The sequence below is a fragment of the Octodon degus genome, unplaced genomic scaffold (assembly GCF_000260255.1).
Source record: "Octodon degus isolate 3935 unplaced genomic scaffold, OctDeg1.0 scaffold00157, whole genome shotgun sequence".
Lineage (NCBI taxonomy): Eukaryota > Metazoa > Chordata > Mammalia > Rodentia > Octodontidae > Octodon > Octodon degus.
In genome coordinates, this window is record NW_004524733.1 from 5,982,205 (window position 1) to 5,991,938 (window position 9,734).

At 38.8% G+C, this 9,734-nt stretch overlaps 1 protein-coding gene and 1 pseudogene across 4 annotated transcripts in view; one reads left to right on the top strand and one right to left on the bottom strand.

The window, feature by feature from the left end:
• Positions 1 to 9,734, top strand: part of Col4a6 (collagen type IV alpha 6 chain) — a 496,212-nt gene that overhangs the window by 267,704 nt on the left and 218,774 nt on the right. The gene's annotated exons all lie outside the window — the stretch shown is intronic.
• LOC105743720 lies at positions 3,438 to 3,914 on the bottom strand (annotated as a pseudogene).

Sequence of the window (9,734 nt, forward strand, 5' to 3'; positions counted from 1 at the left end):
ATTAAGAGAATGCAACCATATATCTATCCTAACCACTTTGAATACACAGATACAAAATGGACATTCATCGGTATACCCCATTTTTTCTAAGTTCTGTTATTGAATATTATAGGTGTGTAAACTCAGCGAAATATTCTAGAAGAGTCCAGTAGCCCATAATAGCATTGGGTCTTCTGTTTAACTGGCAATGTCAGAAATTATTGACCTGAGTCCCCCACATCTCAACATAATAACATGGCTTTACTTCCTATATTTTGTCTTCATACTTTTCTACTGGATGGTTAAGACCAAGGTAAAGCAGGACCAGTACAACAAGAGTTGTAGCTTTTTTGTCTGAGAAGGTCAGTGACATCCCCTCAAGATTTATCCTGAGATCCTGTACCTCAGATTGTAGAACCTTTGTCAGTGTCAGCCATGTGGATGAGTCACGGCCATTGCTTGGCCAATGAAGAGCACCATTTTTGCTCTTCGGAGCCTTAAGTGTTATTCTTGACGTTTTCCAACTGAATGACTTTAGGTTGTTGTTTTGCCCTCTCAGGGTCTCAGTTTACTCACAAGTAAAATGAGGACATTAGACTGTGTGATCTCATGACCTTCCAGCTCCGACAGTCTCGGTCAGACACCATGTTACTGTACTCTGATGGTTTCTTCCCTCTAGACTATCTTATCTTGCTTTCCAGTGTTGTAGTGACAAATGAAGAGCAATGTTTGACAGGATCCTACTCTCTGAGTGGTGCTTTGGCAGCTGTCTCAGACATAATTCATTTGGTGTGGCTTCTTTACTGTTGTTTGCTGGAGGCTCCTGACATGGAAGCTATGTGATGTGAAGCGTCACGGAGATTCCTTTTCACTGAAACCCCACACTATTTTCCCTGCTTTGCCTAGGAGTCATTCTTCTTACAATTCTAGCTTATAAACTCTTTAGTTTAAGCACTGTGCTGCTCTTGTATTGATTGAATAAATCCCATATCCCTCTGTAATGAGAAGAGGAAGTTTCCCCCTGAATAACTGGGGGGCGGGAGTTGTGTGTACAAATCGTATTTTTAGGAACCATTCAGTTTTTCTGTGCTGCCTCTCTAATCCATATGGTAGAGATGATGAATCTTAAGGCATGGGTGAGAATCTTGCATGTCAATGTGACGCATGTTCTCTCCTCCTAGAGTCTGCCCTCTTTGTCCCTGGACAACTGTTTGCTTCTTTCTTCTCCTTGTTCCTCTCATTCATCCCTAGTTCTTAGTGTCTTCACTTCTTCCTCTAGACTTTTCTCCTTGCTCTAACATTTCTATATAATTGTCACTCATTCCCATTTCTCCTCACACAGATTTTGTTCCCTGCTTTCTGTTACTTGAGATTGCTTCCTGGCTCACCCCTCTTTGGCTACAGTTCCCATTGTCAACGATCAGCACACATATGAACTTCAGCACCAGGGTATCAGGAAAGAGTTGCTGTGATGTTTTGTAGAAGTATCCCACTTATGCAGAGACGCTAAATCTCAGAACCTGGAGTACTGATCTTCAAAAGTGAAGGGTGGGTTCCAGCATGCAAATCAATTCATTGGGTATAAAAGAAAATATTAGCCCTTACTTAGATTTATAATGAGAAAATCTAGGAAAGAATCTAAGATTTTGATTAAATGATTTGATTTAGGTACAGTGAAACTGGTATGCAAAGTGCTATGTTAAAATTGTATTATTATTATCACTAGTACTAAGTTTTTCAAATATGTGATACATATGTCATCACTGGCAAGCTCAGAAGGTCTAACCTTGGTTTTCCTATTGCATGTGTTCTGTACAAAATCTTTTTTCTTGTACAAAATCTTGAAAAAAGTATAAAGTTTCCACAAGATGGAAGAGGTAAGTTTGAGGCCATCATTCCCTTTTCCTGTATATGATATATAACAAGGATATTATTGTTCTCACAGCTAGTTAAGTGAATTTAAGGCTTATATTACCTAAATTTTTAACCCTCACAAGATGGATAAGTGGACTAAGAAAATTCCTGAAAATAACCCGTGCTATTAAAGATAACCCCATGTATTAAAGATAATTCTAAGTATGTAAGTGCATGAACATGAAAAAGCTCATATTTTCAATACTAGAATGATTTTTTCATTGACTTCATTATGAAGTAAAGAGCACAACAATCTAATTATGCCTGATAAGAAATTAGCAAAAAAGTAATGCAAGAATAATCAAGAAACCTATATGAAATATGACTTTATATTCATTGTCAATAATGAAAGATTTGTCCTAAGTGAATTGTGACTTGAAATATTAGGTAAAAAACAGTAAAACCATCCCAATTGACAAAGCATTTAGCACCTTCTTTAGTCCATCTTTATCATGTATTTTCATATTATCTTTATGGTGCTTTGTTGCATTTATACACACACCTATATAGAAGGTAGTATATATGTATGATGTATATAATTATTAATACTTATTATACAAATATACATATATTGAAGAAATATGCCCAAAATTTTTGTTTATTACAATGCTGGGGATTGAGCCCTGGGCTTTGCATGTGTCAGTCAGATGTTCTACAATTGAGGTACAATCCAAGCCTCAAAGGTGATTTTTGAGATGAAAAAGACATGCAGTCAAAAAGAACTGGGTATTACTAGCCTAGATCATCATTAAAATGTGTGGAAAAGAACGAGTAGAGGCAAAAGAACACTGTGCAAGAGACAAACACCTGTCACAGTGTCTTTTGCTCTTTCCTTTCAGAAAAGCCATGCAATCACCTATAGAGATTAAGCCTGCTAACTGCGCATAAAGCAATGAGCATCTCAGGAGTTGGAAGAACCAGAGAGCAAAAGAACTTTTTAAGTCAGGGAATCACAAACCTGAGAATTTGGATCTACCACTCAAGTGATACATCATAGGTCACAAAGGACCTTCACAGCGTGTCTGAGGAATGCTCTTTCCCTCACTTTCAATATGAAATGTTTATAAGATCCCTTGTAAGTGGTATAGCTAAGAATCTGAAGCAAGTATTCTATCCTTCGGTCCCATCAGTGTTCTTTTTTTTTTTTGACAGAAGAGCATATTTTTAAATCAAGTTGAACTAAATCTGTGCAAACATTTTGTAGCCTTGTACCCAGAATCCTATATAAACAGAATAAAGCCAGCATCCAACTATAGGTCTATTGCATCTTACCAACCAAAAGATTGATCCTAGGAGGCATTATGCCAAGGAACAGAATTTTTAGTTTTGGCACTGAGCAGAGGAAGTGTCCTTGGCCTCATGCATGCTTAGCATGCACACTGTAATGAGCCAGAACTCCATTCCTAGGTTATCAACTTAATTTGTCTGTCTTAAATTCTGAATTTGATAGTTCATCTATTACCAGATAGACTCAACATTTCCATTGTAAAAATCCAGCACAAATTAGAATTATAGATCTTTATTCAAAAATTTGATCTGTCAGTTTAGTGTTTTCCACCAACTCGTGGAGCAGAAACTTTCCCAGGCTTCCCAATCTTTTGCTTAGGTGCTGCCTTTGTGGGAGCCTTAGCAGCAGCCATGGCAGTCTTTTTAGATGCTTGCTTAGCCTGTTTTGCTTCCTGGGCAGCCCGGATAGCTTGTTCTCTTTGGGCCTTTCTAACTTCTGGTTTCTGATTCCTCTTGGCCATTATGTCAGCAAGAGATGCACCAGTGATGGCCCTCTGAAATTTGACTGCTCGTCTTGTTCTTTTCTTTTGAATTTCTTCCGACTGTCCCTTTTTGTGCTTTCTTCTATAGAGGACAGTCCAGTTTATTTGCCGAGGATTTCTCTTGGAAAGGAATGCAGACTCACATTTTGCATTCAGAAACTGGAAGGCCTTCCCGGCGGTCTTAGCCTAGCGCCTCCGGTGTCCAGGGTAGATCTTGTAACCGCTGAAGCCACACAGCTCGACCTTCATGGTGGCAGTCGGCAGTCAAGGCGGAAGATGGCAAAAAGTCCATCAGTGTTCTTGCCACCATGTCAGATGACCCCTAAAACCTGGGCTCACAATCAGCTCAGCTCCTGAATAACTCACTGTACTTCAATTGTTGTGAATGAAGGAGCATTCAGAGTAGCGAAAATGTGGTAAGAGGTAGAGAAATATTAACACTTTGTTCTCTTCCTCTGCGCCACCAAGTACTAACTCCTAACTGTGCATACAGCAACTATTTATATAGTCTTGTCTGATTTTTTTCCTACTAATTCTGTCCTTTAAAGAGAAACTAAAAAGACAGCCTGATTTTCATCTGTTTTACTGCTCTAAGGTGGGTCCGTTCCTTTATGCAGGCTAATTATATATATATATATATATATATATATATATATATATCAATGAGGTTAGAAGAGTGTGGAGATAAAATTATCATGCATATGTTAGGGAAGCCATTTTCTGTATACTTTGAAAGAAAACTTGCATTAAAGGACATCTACCAAGAATTTGATTAATTGCATGGTATTTCTCTTATGCACTATTAGAAGTCAATGGGAAAATGTGCATTGCTTTGCAAAACTTTGCTTCACTATCATCTTTTAAAAGGGGTTTTCTATTTTAAAATGGAGCACATGCCTAATTATTTGATGATTACCAGTACTTAAAAATCTATAGAGGTGGAGGTCTTCAACTGTTTTGTATTTCTTTTCATTGTGTTGTGTGAAGTTTAATCCCATTAGACAAGCATTTAAGAAAGCACTCACAGGTTGGAGTACGAGAGTGGCAATGAGGGAGAAGGCAAACATATTACAAGCACAGATGTCTTCTTTGAGGGATAAACACAGTAATGTCTGATTCCTTGGCACTGCATCTGACTAAGGTGTGAGTGGCAGAACGCAAAACCTCAAAAGGATAGATTGGAATGCTGTATAAAGATTAAGAAAATTCTTCTTTAAATGTTATGACAAAAATATTTTAGGAAGTTTAATTTTGTGGGGACTGTGCAGGGTTGAATGAAATGAGAGGTTAGTCTAAATTTTTTAATAATTTTAATGAGAAACAAATAGCAATGAGACAGTTTCAAAACAGGTTAGTAAGACAGTTTCAATAATAAATACGTTGCATATTGTTGTCTTCTTAGTGGTCATTCATAGTACAAGATGCAGACATGATATCCTGTCCAAACACTATTAGTACAAATCTTTCTTCTCAAGAAATTAAGAGAAAGTAGATGTATATCTATCTTAGCTATTTTGAATATATAGATACAGAATAATCCTTCATTTGTATCCCCTTTTTTGTTTAGTTTTATCAGACAAGGGTATTCCATTGCCATTTCAATATTATAGGTGTGTGAATTCAGCAAAATATTCCAATATAGTCTTGTAGTCCATATTAGTAGTGGGTTATCTGTAGGACTTCTGCACTCTAGGGACTCCTCCACCTCAATTATATTTAGAGGTTAAGATGCAGGTCCAAATGCCCTAGGAAAAAAAAGGGTGTCATTTTTTGTTGTTGCTTACATATTATATTTAAAAGTGATTTTATTTTGGAACACATACAGACACATTAATGTGAGTTAGGTAATTAATAAAGAGGGCTTGTTTCATTTTAGATGTGTTATGGTTTGTGTCTAGTTTTCCCCCAAAGCCTCATGCTGTAATGTGTTGGACTTCTAGAGTTTGTGATTAACTCATTATCCACTGGTATTATGGATGTGAGTTTTGCTGGGATTATGGGTGCCAATATTGCTGGGATTATGGGTATGAGTACTACACTCAGGCTAGGGCAGATAGCCTAAATGCAATGTAAGGGAGACAGACTTCCTCTCCTCTCTGTAGCCATTGTTGCTGCTACTCCTCCATTTTGTTCTTCTCTTTGTTGCCACTATGAAAGGCCGCTCTCTACCCTGTGCTGCTCTGCCTTGAAGCCAGCTGAGTATGGACTGAAACCTCCAGTAACTGTGAGGTAAATAAACCTTTCTTTCCTTCATTTTGGGTGTTGTGTATTTGTCCCAACAATGAGAGAAGAGTAACCAAGATAAGATGAATGTATTATCTTGTACTTTGTTTTAAATTCTGTGAAGGTGCCTTCCTTTCACATTTCTCTAACTCCTTGGAAACCAGTGTTTCAATTGGTTTGTCTCTACTTACCCCACCTGAGGAGATTTGACCCTAAAACTAAGTGGAATTCACACACAGATGCGACCCTGTCTTGATTACAGAGCAAGAACTGCAAAATGCTTTCTTCCGTATAACGCTAGTTGCTCCTGTAATCCCCGCAATGCTCAGGAAGAAAGACAAACAACAATTTCTGAGAGATCATCTGTTTCCCACTTGCCAACTTTTACTGTGGAGGTTTTAATTAAAACATTTAGTTTGAGGAATCAGGAAAGAAGTTATTTATAGAATATAGATTTTAAATTTGAACAGTGAAAAAAAAAATCAATTGAGTAGCTTAGAATCATGTCCTCATTATGAAATAGTAGCTCTGACCATACCAGGCTCACACTGTGGATTCAGCAAAGCACTTGCCTTTGTGCTTTGTCTTGTAAACTTTTATACATTTTATCCTGTATTTTATAAGCTTGTTCTTATTCTTTAAGCTTAAATACCCACAGAAAAATAGTGTTTATTGCTTCAGTCCTAGGGGAAGTTAATATATATGCTTGGTTACTGTTCATATCAAGAAAATCATGATCTCTATCCCTGAACATGCCTTCACAAGTTGAAATAATTGTAGTTATTTGCCAGTTCACTTTTTTAGTTGGGTTTTGTTGCTGAGTTGACAAGAGTCAGTGACTGCTGTCCTCTTCCCATGCTTGCTGGGGCAATGCCAATAAGCTATGAGCAAGAGGGAGCTGTGGGGAAAAATGCTGTTTGGGAGCTGCATCAAACAAAGTGGAACCAACGTTCAGGAGCCAGGTCTACCCAGAGAGAAACAAAAAGAAAGCAAACAAAAGGAAGAGAGAAGTCTATACAGGCTCCCCAGACAGAGGCCCCTTTCTGTAAAATACAGCCTCAAAAATTCACAAAGCTCAAGAAAGAAAGGAGCCAGAGTTTAAATGTGGTCTTACAATTTAATGGAGGAAACACACATACATAGAAAAACCCACATATATATAGACAAAAATTATTTATTCTTCGAGCCAATTCATACACTCCATAACCTAAAAGATGTACCTAAACCTATATGTCCACATAGATATCAACACTGGCTCCTTTCCCCAAAACCATACAGGTATGACATAAAGACAGATAACTAGAGAGAGACTCCAGAGCAGGAAGACAGAGTTTGATCACATCTTAAAATGGGCTAGATTTTAAGACATGTAATGGAGATTAGTATCCTGGTATATAATCCATTAACAGAACTGGTGTTATAATTCGGATCTTATATTAGTCAGGGTTTTGCTAGAGACACAGATATAATACATGGAAGAGATATAACACAAGATGTACAAATGTGTAAGAAGTTGCAACTGGCTTGCAACTGTCAGCTGCAGAGTCAGATGAGGAAGCGTGCAGAGGGTGTCTGCACACCAGAGAATGAAGGATTCAGTCTCGAGGTCTGCAGTTAACTACAGTGTTCTGTGCAAGTCTCTATCAGTCAGTCAATGAGTCTGTGACAGAAGATTGAAGAATCTGAGATGGAAAGCTGAAATATCCAAGCTGGAGACCAAAGAGTCTGTGCTGCAAGCCAGGAGATGAAACCCAAGCTGACTGCAAAGACCTAAGCTCCTCTGAAGAAGTGGACCACTGAATCCTCCCTCAACCCCTTTATATACCAATTTTGTGCTGAGTCACCCTGTGGTAGGCCTTCCCTGCCCCACCCCACCCTGCTGAGTGGGGCCCCCACAGTCCAGGGTGTGGAACTACCCAGGAGATCCAGCCAAGTTGACACAATGTGTCGACCACTACAGATCTAGATGTCACTCCCAGCCTCATGTGATCATAGAGCTTTTTCAGAGGTGGCTGAATCTAGAGTATGTGATTGATTCATTTTGCAACTCTGGGATGAAGAGCTCTGGGATTGAGGGTGATTGCTGGATCTGTCCACTGATTGGATTGGCACCACCTTAATTCTGGTAGATGGGATAGAGTATAAGAGACAGAAAGAGGCTTGTCTTCCCCTTCCCTTGTTTTTTTAAACTATCTTCTGTTTCCATGAACTGTTTCTCATCTGTGATGCCTGTCTGCATGACACCCTGTCTTAAAGCCAGCAAATATTAACTGTAATCTATGCAAACTGTGAGCTAAATAAACCTTTCCTCCTTTAATTTGGGGATTTCAGCATTTTGTCCCAGCAATGAGAAAAGTAACTAAGACAGAATTTGGTGTCAGAGAAGTGAGGTCATTGCTGTGAATATACGTAACCATGTGGCTCAGGAGCTTTTAGGAAGAACTTGTGAGAAGAGTTTGGAAAAGTTTGGAGATGAGGGCTGGAAAAGTAGAGCTGTAGTGGTTTAAGCTGTTCTCATGGGAGATTCAAGTCATAGCTTGGAAAAACAGAAAGTGAATAAAGACCAAATTCAGGGATTTTCTGTAGGGAAAAAGGACTACATTAACTGCTGGACTCCAGATAGTATGCGTTATGCCTTGGCAGAAAGGGGTCAACATTTTGCTTGCATCTAGAGACTTTTCTTGAGACTGAGATTAAGGGAAGAAAACTAATTAATCTGGCAGAAGAAATTTTAAGGCAATCAGCTGTTGATTATATAGTGGCATGTCTAACTGTCAGGGGCTTTTAGCAAGATCTATGTTGAGAATCAAAAGCAGAGAGCTCAGCAGAATGATTTAAAATGTTGAGTTGAGCTAAAAAGAGGTTTGGGGGAATGTCCCTGGGACTGCCCTGTCCAGGGGTGGGCCTGCAGGGCTCTCCATTTTCCCTGGCCTCCTTCAGTGGCAGCATTTCAAGGGGAAGCATAGTCAGCTGAGGTTCTCAAGTTGATGATCAGAGGGATCAGAGGGTCAGATCGTTGAATGGAGCCATCGGCATGTTTATTTTCTGGAAACCAGAATATAGCATGCTTCTCAAGGTCTTTCTGACCCCTTCAAAAAATCAAGTCCTCTTTCAAAGCCAGAAATGGAAACCTGAGCTTCTCACCAGTCTAGACAGGCCCAGTGTGGAACTCTGCAACAGAACTCCCTGCAGAGAGGCTAGAGGCAAAACCCATCCCACTGATCCAGGAGCAGAACATCTTGCCAGAGTGACACAGCTGGTTTACTTCCAACGGCTGTTGCAGAAAGAAATGGAGTACAGCAGCCAAACCCAAGCCATGCCCACTTGGACGAGTTTGAACTTGGTAGATCCAGACCTGATGCTAAGGTAATAATTCTACCAAAGCTCTACACAAAAGGTCAGAAGACAGTGGTATACAAACTGAAAAAGAGAAGGAGCAAAATGCATTCTCAGGCCCCGAGTGCACCCAGAAGCAATGCAGGAGACAATAGCATAGAATAAATTGGAAAGCACATAACTGAAATCTCTGAAATAATAGCATGTTAAATAAACAACTACAGAAATGTACAGAGGTAATCAGAAAACAAATATTTTCTGAAGTAAAAAAGAAAAATGATAGCTATAATAAAAGAAGTCTTAAGTGCTTCTTTTTTTCTTTTTTAATTTTCTCATAATTTTATTGATAACCAAATAGCAATGAGACAGTTTCAAATCACATTGGTAGGATAGTTTCAATAACTAACACATTGCACACATTCTTCCTAGTGGTTAATTGCTGTACAAGATGCGGACATGATATCATATTTACAAACACCATTAGAACAAATCATTCCATTCATTAAGAGAATG